Consider the following 10476-nt stretch of genomic DNA (forward strand, 5'->3'; position numbering starts at 1 on the left):
ATAATGCTTTTTGTGTACTGCTGCATTCTTTTGCTAGTATTTTATTGAGGATTTTTGCATCTGTGTTTATAAGGGATATTGTTTTGTAGTTTTCTTATAGATGTCTTTGGCTTTGGTATTAGCGTAATACAGGGCTCACAGAATGAGGTAGGGAAGTGTTCCCTCCTCTTCTATTTTTTGGAAGAGTTTGTGAATGTGTTAATTTATGATAAAAACACTTTGCAGACTAGGAATAGAAGAGAACTTCATTAATCTGATAAAGGGTGTCTACAGAAAACCTACAGCTAACACCAGGCTTAATGATTAAAGACTGAACGCTTTTCCCTAAAGACTGGTAACATTTTAATGATGTGTACTTTCACCGTTACTCTTCATGTCTACATTGTCCAGAAGTCTTGGCCAGTGCAATAAGGCAAGAAAAAGAAATAAAAGACTTGCAGATTGGAAAGGAAGAAATAAAATTGTCCATATTCACAGATAATATGTTAGTACAATTGCAAGATACATGTTCAACATACAAAAATGATTCATATATCCATATTACTAGCAGTGAACAATTGGAAACCAAAAGCTTTTTAAAAAATACCATCTACAGTAGTTCAAAATATGAAATATCTATGTATAAATCTGATAAAACATGCAGCATCTGTTAACTGAAAACTACAAAATGCTTGTGGAGAACTCAAAGACCTAAATAAATGGAGAACATACCTTTTTCATGGATTGGAATGTAACATAAAACGTCAGTTCTCCCCAACTGAGCTATAGATGTGATTTAATTCCAGTCAAAATTCCAATAAGACTTTTTGTTAATATAGACTAGCTGATTCTAAAATTCACATGGAAAAGCAAAGGAACTAGAATAGCCAAAGCAATTTTGAAAAGTTAGAACAAAATTGGAGGATTCACACTACTCAATTTTATGACTTGCTATATAAAGCTACAGAAATCAAGACAGGTATTGGTGAAAAGGATAGATACATAAATCAACGCACAGAATACATAGTTCAGAGATAGACCCACACAAGTAATGGCGAATTGTTTTTTGGCAAAAGTTCAAGGGCAATTCAATTGAGAAAGGATAGTCTTTTCAACGTGTAGTGTTGGAACAATTGGATATCCATATACAAAGAAATGAACCTCAAGCTGTACCTCACATCTTATACAAAAACTAACTCAAAATGGACCATACAGCTAAATGTAAAATTTAAACCTATTAAACTAATAGATGAAAGTGGGAAAATTTTCATGACCTTGGGTTAGACTAAGAGTTCTTAGCTATGATAAGAAAAGTATAATCCGTAAACAAATTTTTAATAAATTTGACTTTATCAAAATTAAAACATTTTGCTCTGCAAAAGACACTGTTAACAGAATAGAAAGAAAAGCTACATACTGGGAAAGAATACTTGCAAAACACATATCCAACAAAGGATTCACGTTGAGAATATATATTGACTTTCAGGACTCAACAATAAGCATACAAAAAACACAATTTAAAAATGGGCAAAAGATTTGAACAAGTACTTCAAAAAAGATATATGGATGGCAAATAAGCACACAAAAAGATATTCAGGATCGTTAGCCATTAGGGAAATGCAAATCAAAGCCACAATGAGACCACTACACACCAAATTACAGTGGCTGAAATCGAAAACAAACAAAAGCTGACAACACCAACTGCTGATGAGGCTGTGCAGCAATCAGAACATTTATATGTTGCTCATGGGGATTCAAAATGGTACAGCCACTCTAGACAAGTTTGGCAGTTTCTTTTTTTTTTTATATTCAAATAAAATTTTATTTATAAAAACAGGAAGAGGGCCCATATGTGGCACATGAGTCAGTTTGCTGACCTTTCTTTTTTTTTTTTAATTTTTTGTTTATTGCAGTAACATTGGCTTATAACATTGTATAAATTTCAGGTGTACATCATTATACTTCTATTTCTGCATAGATTACATCATGTTCACCACCCAAATACTAATTACAACCCATCACCACACACATGTGCTGAATTATCCCTTTCACCCTCCTCCCTTCCCCCTTCCCCTCTGGTAACTACCAATCCAATCTCTGTCCCTATGTGTTTGTTTGTTGTTGTTATTATCTACTACTTAATGAGGGAAATCATACGGTATTTGATCTTCTCCCTCTGACTTAGTTCACTGCATAATACCCTCAATGTCCATCCATGTTGTCACAAATGGCTGGATTTCATCATTTCTTATGGCTGAGTAGTATTCCATTGTGTATATATACCACATCTTCTTTATCCATTCGTCCCTTGATGGGCACTTAGGTTGCTTCCAAGTCTTGGCTATTACGAATAATGCTGCAGTGAACACAGGGGTGCATGTATCTTTACGCATTGGTGTTTTCAAGTTCTTTGGATAAATACCCAGCAGTGGAATAGCTGGATCTTATGGTAGTTCTATCCTTAATTTTTTGAGGAATCTCCCTACTGTTTTCCATAGTGGCTGCACCAGTTTGCACTCCCACCAGCAGTGTATGAGAGTTCCCTTCTCTCCACATCCTCTCCAACATATGTTGTTTCCTGTCTTGTTAATTATAGCCATTCTGACAGGCGTGAGGTGATATCTCATTGTAGTTTTGATTTGCATTTCCCTGATAGTTAATGATGTTGAACATCTTTTCATGTGTCTGTTGGCCATCTGTATATCTTCTTTGGAGAAATGTCTGTTCAGGTCTTTTGCCCATTTTTTAATTGGGTTGGTAGTTTTTTTGTTGTTGAGATGCATGAGTTCTTTATATATTTTTGAGATTAACCGCTTATGAGATGTATGGTTTGCAAATATCTTCTCCCAATTGTTAGGTTGTCTTTTCGTTTTGTTGATGGTTTCTTTTGCTGTGCAGAAGCTTTTTAGTTTGATGTAGTCCCATTTGTTTATTTTTTCTATCGTTTCTCTTGCCTGGTCAGACATGGTGCTTGAAAATATGTTGCTAAGACCGATGTTGAAGAGCGTACTGCTTATGTTTTCTTCTAGAAGTTTCATAGTTTCAGGTCTTACGTTCAAGTCCTTAATCCATTTTGAGTTAATTTTCCTGTATGGTGTAAGGTAAGGGTCTACTTTCATTTTTTTGCATGTGGCTGTCCAGTTTTCCCAACACCATTTGTTGAAGAGACTTTCTTTTCTCCATTGTATGTTCTTGGCTCCTTTGTCGAAGATTGGGTGTCCATAGATGTGTAGGTTTATTTCTGGGCTTTCGATTCTATTCCATTGATCTGTGTGTCTGTTTTTGTGCCAGTACCATGCTGTTTTGGTTACTATAGCTTTGTAGTATATTTTGAAATCAGGGAGTATGATACCTCCAGCTTTGTTCTTTTTTCTCAGGATTCCTTTAGCTATTCGGGGTCTTTTGTTGTTCCATATAAATTTTAGGATTCTTTGTTCTATTTCTGTGAAAAATGTTGTTGGAACTTTGATAGGGATTGCACTGAATCTATAGATTGCTTTAGGAAATATGGACATCTTAACTATGTTAATTCTTCCAATCCAAGAGCATGGAATATCTTTCCATTTCTTTGTGTCTTCTTCAATTTCTTTCAGCAATGTTTTATAGTTTTCGGTGTACAGATCTTTCACTTCTTTGGTTAAGTTTATTCCTAGGTATTTTATTCTTTTTGTTGCAATTGTAAATGAGATTGTATTCTTAATTTCTCTTTCTGCTACTTCATTGTTAGTGTATAGAAATGCAACTGATTTTTGTATGTTGATTTTGTATCCTGCAGCTTTACCATATTCGTTTATTTCTTCTAAAAGTTTTTTGGTGGATTCTTTAATGTTTTCTATATATAAAATCATGTCATCTCCAAATAGTGAGAGTTTCACTTCTTCCTTTCCAATTTGGATCCCTTTTATTTCTTTTCCTTGCCTGATTGCTCTGGCTAGGACTTCCAGTACAATGTTAAATAGGAGTGGTGAGAGTGGGCATCCTTGTCTGGTTCCTGTTCTTAGAGGGATAGCTTTCAGTTTTTCACCATTGAGGATGATATTAGCTGTGGGTTTGTCATATATGGCCTTTATTATGTTGAGGTACTTTCCTTCTATACCCATTTTATTCAGAGTTTTTATCATAAATGGATGCTGTATCTTGTCAAATGCTTTCTCTGCATCTATTGAGATGATCATGTGATTTTTTTTCTTCATTTTATTAATGTGGTGTATTATGTTGATTGATTTGTGAATGTTGAACCATCCCTGCATACTTGGAATAAATCCCACTTGACCATGGTGTATAATCTTTTTAATGTATTGTTGTATGCGATTTGCTAGTATTTTGTTGAGGATTTTTGCATTGATGTTCATCAGTGATATTGGCCTGTAATTTTCTTTTTTTGTGTTGTCCTTGTCTGGTTTTGGTATCAGGGTAATGTCGGCTTTGTAGAATGAGTTAGGGAGCTTCCCCCCTCCTCAATTTTTTGGAAGAGTTTAAGAAGGATAGGTATTAAGTCTTCTTTGAATGTTTGGTACAATTCACCAGGGAAGCCATCTGGTCCTGCACTTTTATTTTTGTGGAGGTTTTTGATTACTGTTTCGATCTCCTTACTGGTGATTGGTCTATTCAAATTCTCTATTTCTTCTTGATCCAGTTTTGGAAGGTTGTATGATTCTAAGAATTTATTCATTTCTTCCAGATTGTCGAATTGGTTGGCATATAGTTTTTCATAGTATTCTCTTATAATCTTTTGTATTTCTGAGGTGTCTCTTGTAATTTCCTCTCTTTCATTTCTGATTTTACTTATTTGTGCCTTCTCTCTTTTTTTCTTGGTGAGTCTAGCTAAAGGTTTGTCAATTTTGTTTATCTTTTCAAAGAACCAGCTCTTGGTTTTATTAATTTTTTCTATTGTTTTTTTAGTCTCTATTTCATTTATTTCTGCTCTGATTTTTATTATTTCCCTTCTTCTACTGATTTAGGGCTTTGTTCTTCTTTTTCCAGTTTCTTTAGGTGCATAGTTAGATTGTTTATTTGAGATTTTTCTTGTTTGTTGAGATAGGCCTGTATTGCTATAAACTTCCCTCTTAGAACCGCTTTTGCTGTATCCCATAAATTCTGGCATGTCGTATTTTCATTTGTCTCCAGGTATTTTTTGATTTCTCCTTTGATTTCTTTGTTAACCCAATCGTTGTTCAGTAGCATTTTGTTTAATCTCCACATATTTGTGGCTTTTCTGATTTTCTTCCTATAGTTGATTTCTGGTTTCATACCATTATGGTCAGAAAAGATGCTTGGTATTATTTCAATCTTCTTAAATTTATGGAGACTTGTTTTGTGGCCTAATATGTGATCAATCCTGGAGAATGTTCCATGTGCATTTGAAAAGAACGTGTATTCTTCGGTTTTTGGATAGAATGCTCTGTATATATCTACTAGGTCCATCTGTTCTAGTGTGTCATTTAAGGCCAATGTTTCCTTATTGATCTTCTGTTTGGATGATCTATCCATTGGTGTAAGTGGAGTGTTAAAGTCCCCTACTATTATTGTGTTACTGTCTATTTCTCTTTTTATGTCTGTTAATAATTGTTTTATATATTTAGGTGCACCTACATTGGGTGCGTAGATATTTACAAGTGTTATATCCTCTTGTTGGATTGTTCCCTTGATCATTGTGTAATGCCCTTCTTTGTCTCTTTTTACACTTTTTGTTTTAAAGTCTATTTTGTCTGATATGAGTATTGCTACCCCAGCTTTCTTTTCATTGCCATTTGTGTGGAGTATCTTTTTCCATCCCTTCACTTTCAGTTTGTGAGTGTCTTTAGGTCTGAAATGTGTCTCTTGTATGCAGCATATATATGGGTCTTGTTGTTTTATCCAGTCAGCCACGCTATGCCTTTTAATTGGAGCATTTAGTCCATTGACATAAAGTAGCTATTGATAAGTATGTACTTACTGAAGTTTGGCACTTTCTTAAAGAGTTAATCATGCATTTACCATATAACCCAGCAATCCCACTCCTAGGTATTTGACCTTGAGAAATTAAAACTTAGGTGCCTACAAAAACCTGGACAAGAGTGTTTATAGCAGCCCTGTAATTGCCAAAAGCTGGGAACACCCCAAATGTCCTTGAGTAGGTTAATGGATAAGCAGATTAGTGCATCCATCCAGTGTAATACTGCTTAGCAATAAAAAGGAAGCAACTGTTGACACATGCAACAATGTGGATGAATCTCGAAGGCAGAATGCCACATGAAAGAAGTCACTCTCAAAATATATGCTGTAGGATTCCAATTGTATTACATTCTGGAAAAGGCAAAATTATAAGGACAGAATTGATCAGTGGTTGCCAGAGGTGAGGGAGGGTTTGATTATGAAGGAGCAGAACAAGGGAATTTATATGGTGCTGGAACTGTTCTGACTGAGGTGGTGGTTACACAAATCTATAATGTATTAAAACTCATAGAATTACACCAGAACGGTCAGTTTTACTGTATGGAAATGAAAATATAATACCTCATAAGTTAATTCAATAGATTCTATTTTCAAGATCCAACGTTTATGATCTTAGAATTTCCATGTTCCTTATTTGATCCTTTCAACTAGTTTGTGAAAAGGCAAAGTAAAGCAGGTTAGACTAACCTAATTTGTATGAGTGTGAAGTTTCTATCAGCTTAGCCCCAGTGCTTACCTCAGTGCCTGGCATGTAGTGGTGGTCATCCTTTTATTTGCTAAACCAATGGATGAAAACAAGAATAGCAGAGGCTGCAAACTGGCTGCTTAAGGCTGAATATAACATTTTGTGTGGCCCACACCATTTCTGACATCTGAACTAAGTGGCAACATTTAAAAATCAGGGGATTTTTGCATTATTTGGATGTTTGGCTTCTAATGGACATTTATGGAGTTGTTACTCTGTGCCAAGTAGTTTCCAAGCACTTATAATGTTTTGTCATTCTCACAACAATCTTATGCTGTGTGTGCTATTATCCCCATATTACAGATGGACAAATAAAGGCACAAAGAGGATAAGTGACTTCTAAGCTCATACAGCAAATAAGTGGCAGAGCCAGGATTTAAGAATAATCTAATTCCAGAGTCCATGCTCATAAGTGCTACACTACGCCTGACCTTGTTGTTCCATGCTGGCCTGGAGACAGGAGGCCAGAGCCAGGGGCCTCTTTCAGTACACTGCACTTTTTTCTCTTCGAGTTGCCAGTTTTACTTCACAGGTACCTTTCTAGCCCATGTAGGTATATTAAGTTGCTATCCCTACATTAAATAATCTTCCCAAAGTCACATAGCCTTTCAGTGATGGAGCAAATTTTCGAACTGAGGTCTTCTGATTTGTAGCCAACTGCATCAGAAATATAGAAATGATTATACATATCTATGTGTGTATGTGTATGTTTTCACACACACACACTCTCTCATGTAGCTCCTTGGACTCTCTTCCTGTGCAAAGCTCGAAACCCAATATCATTATTCCCAAGTCTGATCCTTTGTTTTTTGCAGTGTCATACAATCTCTTTCTAAGGATCTCATCCACTCTTAAGAGTTTCTGCTCTTATTCTGGTGCAGATGATTCCAATTCTTTCTCCTGATCTTCAGCCCTTTATCTCTGACTGCTATTAGTTGTAGGGGAGGAAGAACTATTCCTCTGCCCTTTAGGTCCTTCTGGCTGGTCTATGAAATAAACTGACATGAGACAGAATAACAGGAGAAAAATCGAACAAAGTTTAATAACATATATACATGGGAGAAACCCAAGAAAACTGAGTAACTCGCCAAAATGGCTGAAGTCACCACCTTAAATACCATCTTCAGCTAAAGACAAAGGAGGATTTTGGGGGTACTGGTTTGGGGCTTTGAAGGGGAGGAAGGCAATTTACATGGAGTTGGAAAAGCAAATGTTTGATAAATGTTTGCTGGGCCACCTGTAGACAATGTGATGAGAGAGAGAGAGAGAGAGAGGGAGAAAACTTTGATAAAAATGGGCTTAGCAAGGACCCTAAGTCTATCATACCCAACCCAGAGTTTTCTATGGTGATGGCCCAGGACAGGCCTTTTATCTTCAATTCTCTTAGGCAGTTAGGGGGAAGGTCAAAGTTTCTTTCAGAGTTTTTTCTGCTTAAAAATAAGCCAAAGAGACACATTTTGGGGTGGCCAGTTCTGATCCCCTACATAGTCATTTGTGTATTGACCTCACCCCCCAAATTGAACTCCTGTTCCACCAGACTAACTCCCCTAATACTAAGGCAAAGTGATTGGAGGATGAGCTGCTGATGGAGAGGAGGCCAGTTAAGAGTTGCCTCTAGCAGTCTCTCCCAAATGAGGAAGGCCTTTCCATGGACGGTGGTCATGGGGAGAGAAAGAGAGGCAGCAATTGGGGGGGCACTTCAGGAGAGTAGGAAGGGCCCTGTCCCTAACCAGAGGTGAGGGATAAAAGACTTGAAAGACATGGAAGTGACTTAGATTAGGGGGGAGATGGGGAGCAGAGAGAACTGGAAAATGGCATAAATGGTAGTGCCTTTGAGTAAAAGAGGGAGGAAAAACTCTTTTAGGATCATAAATTTAGTTTCAGACAGTTGAGTTGGAACTGATGGCAAGACATGTAAATAGACATGGCTTACAGGCAGCTGGAGATGCTAGAATAGTACCTGTGGCGTGAACACACATCTGACCTATGCCAGCCTGAAGATGGTCATTAAAGCTGTGGGACATGGTTGGCCATACCAGATTTCTAGCTGGGCTTTAGAGATCCATTTACTTTAGTATTTTCACTCTTTGGCTACTTTTCAAATGTCAGACGAAAGGCAACACGGAAACATGAAGGCAGAACTGTTGCAGTTGAGGGGGCAGGAGTGGAGCGGTGATGGGGGGTGCTGTGCAGACTCTGTCCTCCAGCATCTCTCCTCTTGCCTCTCAACACTTTTATGTTACAGGTGATGAAAAGACCCTGAGAGTGACGTGATTTGTCCTAGATATTAACATCAAATTAGTGGCACAGACAGAACTGGAACCCAGTGACTAGGCCCAGAAAGTTCTAAAGGAAAGCTCAAAAACACAGTTTTCATTTTTATTACCTTTCCCTTGTCTAGAAACGACCGGGATCCAAGTCAGTGGCTTCCCTGCAGGTCATGTAGGAAACACAGGCTCTTGGTCTCGATGGCCCTCTCCTGCTTCTCCTGCATCTGGGATGGCTCCTTCCTAGGCTCCACAGGCCCCTCGTCTGCCTATGCTTTCACAGTCACATGTGTGTTGTCATCCACATTCAGAGCCTCTTCTTAGTGTAAACTGCTGAAGACTCCTAAATCAATCTCCAGTCTGGACATCTGAGCTTGACGCTTATTCCCAACTGCCTGCTGGGCATCTCCACCTGGATGTTCCAATAACACGTCCAGCCACGTTTGGAACCAATGTCAGATACAACTCTAGGCCAATACACTTGCAAATCTAGATGAAATGGGTGATTTTTTTTTTAACAGACTGTAAATGGCCAATATTGACTCAGGAACCTCAATAGGCTAATAAACAGTAGAAATTAAAAGGTTATCAAAGACCTTTCTGCTGCAAGGCCAGGTCCAGATAGTCTGTTAAAGCTGCAAAATCCCCCTAATTACTATGTATTCTCCCCCCAATTTATTGCAAAATTTATAAAATTTAAAACTTTAAAAAGTCTTAAAATAGTACTTTGAACAGCTATATATCCTTCTCCTAGATTTCATAATTAACGTTTTGCCATATTTGCTTTATCTCTATACAAGCACCGATTTTCTTTTTGCTGACGATTTTCAAGTCAGACATTCTGACACTTCACCCAGAAATACTTCAGCATGCATCTCCTCAGAGTAAAGCCTCTGTCTGGTATAATTACACCACCATTATCACACAAAATTCATTAAAGCATCAAAAATGCAATTCACATTTAAATGCCCCTAATTGTGCTAAAAATGTTTTTATAGTGCTTTTAAAAAGTAGGATCCATTTCAATACAATCTAAAGTATTCCAGAGCATTAAAAAGGATAGCAAGCTTTTATGATTTTTGATCCCCAAACTTGACAAAAACCACAAACACAGAGAACACAAAAATCAAAAAGCAATCCTGACTAATAAATATAAATGCAAAAATTCTAAAACAATATTAGCAAACAGATTTCAGGATATTAGAGGACTGAATTGCCCTTGAGGATACTGTTTGAACCCTCAGTTTCTCTCTTCCCTTCCCCCGTTACGCAGCAGCCTTGTAGTCAGACCCCACCGACGTCTGAGTGCCCAAACCGACCGGGAAACTCCATCCCCGTTACCGCGACAGGTTCAAAGCGCCCCAGGCAATCAGCACGCGGCATCGCCGCCGGCCACAGGTGATGCAACCAGCGAGAGGTTCCGTCCTTTCGCCGAGAACCGGAGAGCCGTCGTTAAACACTGACCCGCGCACCACCCTGATGCAGGCCGCCCCTGTTGATCCCTTTGCTTCTCCAGACTGTGTTGGAATGAGCCGTTTCTCCTTGGTGCAT

The sequence above is a fragment of the Diceros bicornis genome, chromosome 15 (genome assembly GCF_020826845.1).
Source record: "Diceros bicornis minor isolate mBicDic1 chromosome 15, mDicBic1.mat.cur, whole genome shotgun sequence".
NCBI lineage: Eukaryota > Metazoa > Chordata > Mammalia > Perissodactyla > Rhinocerotidae > Diceros > Diceros bicornis.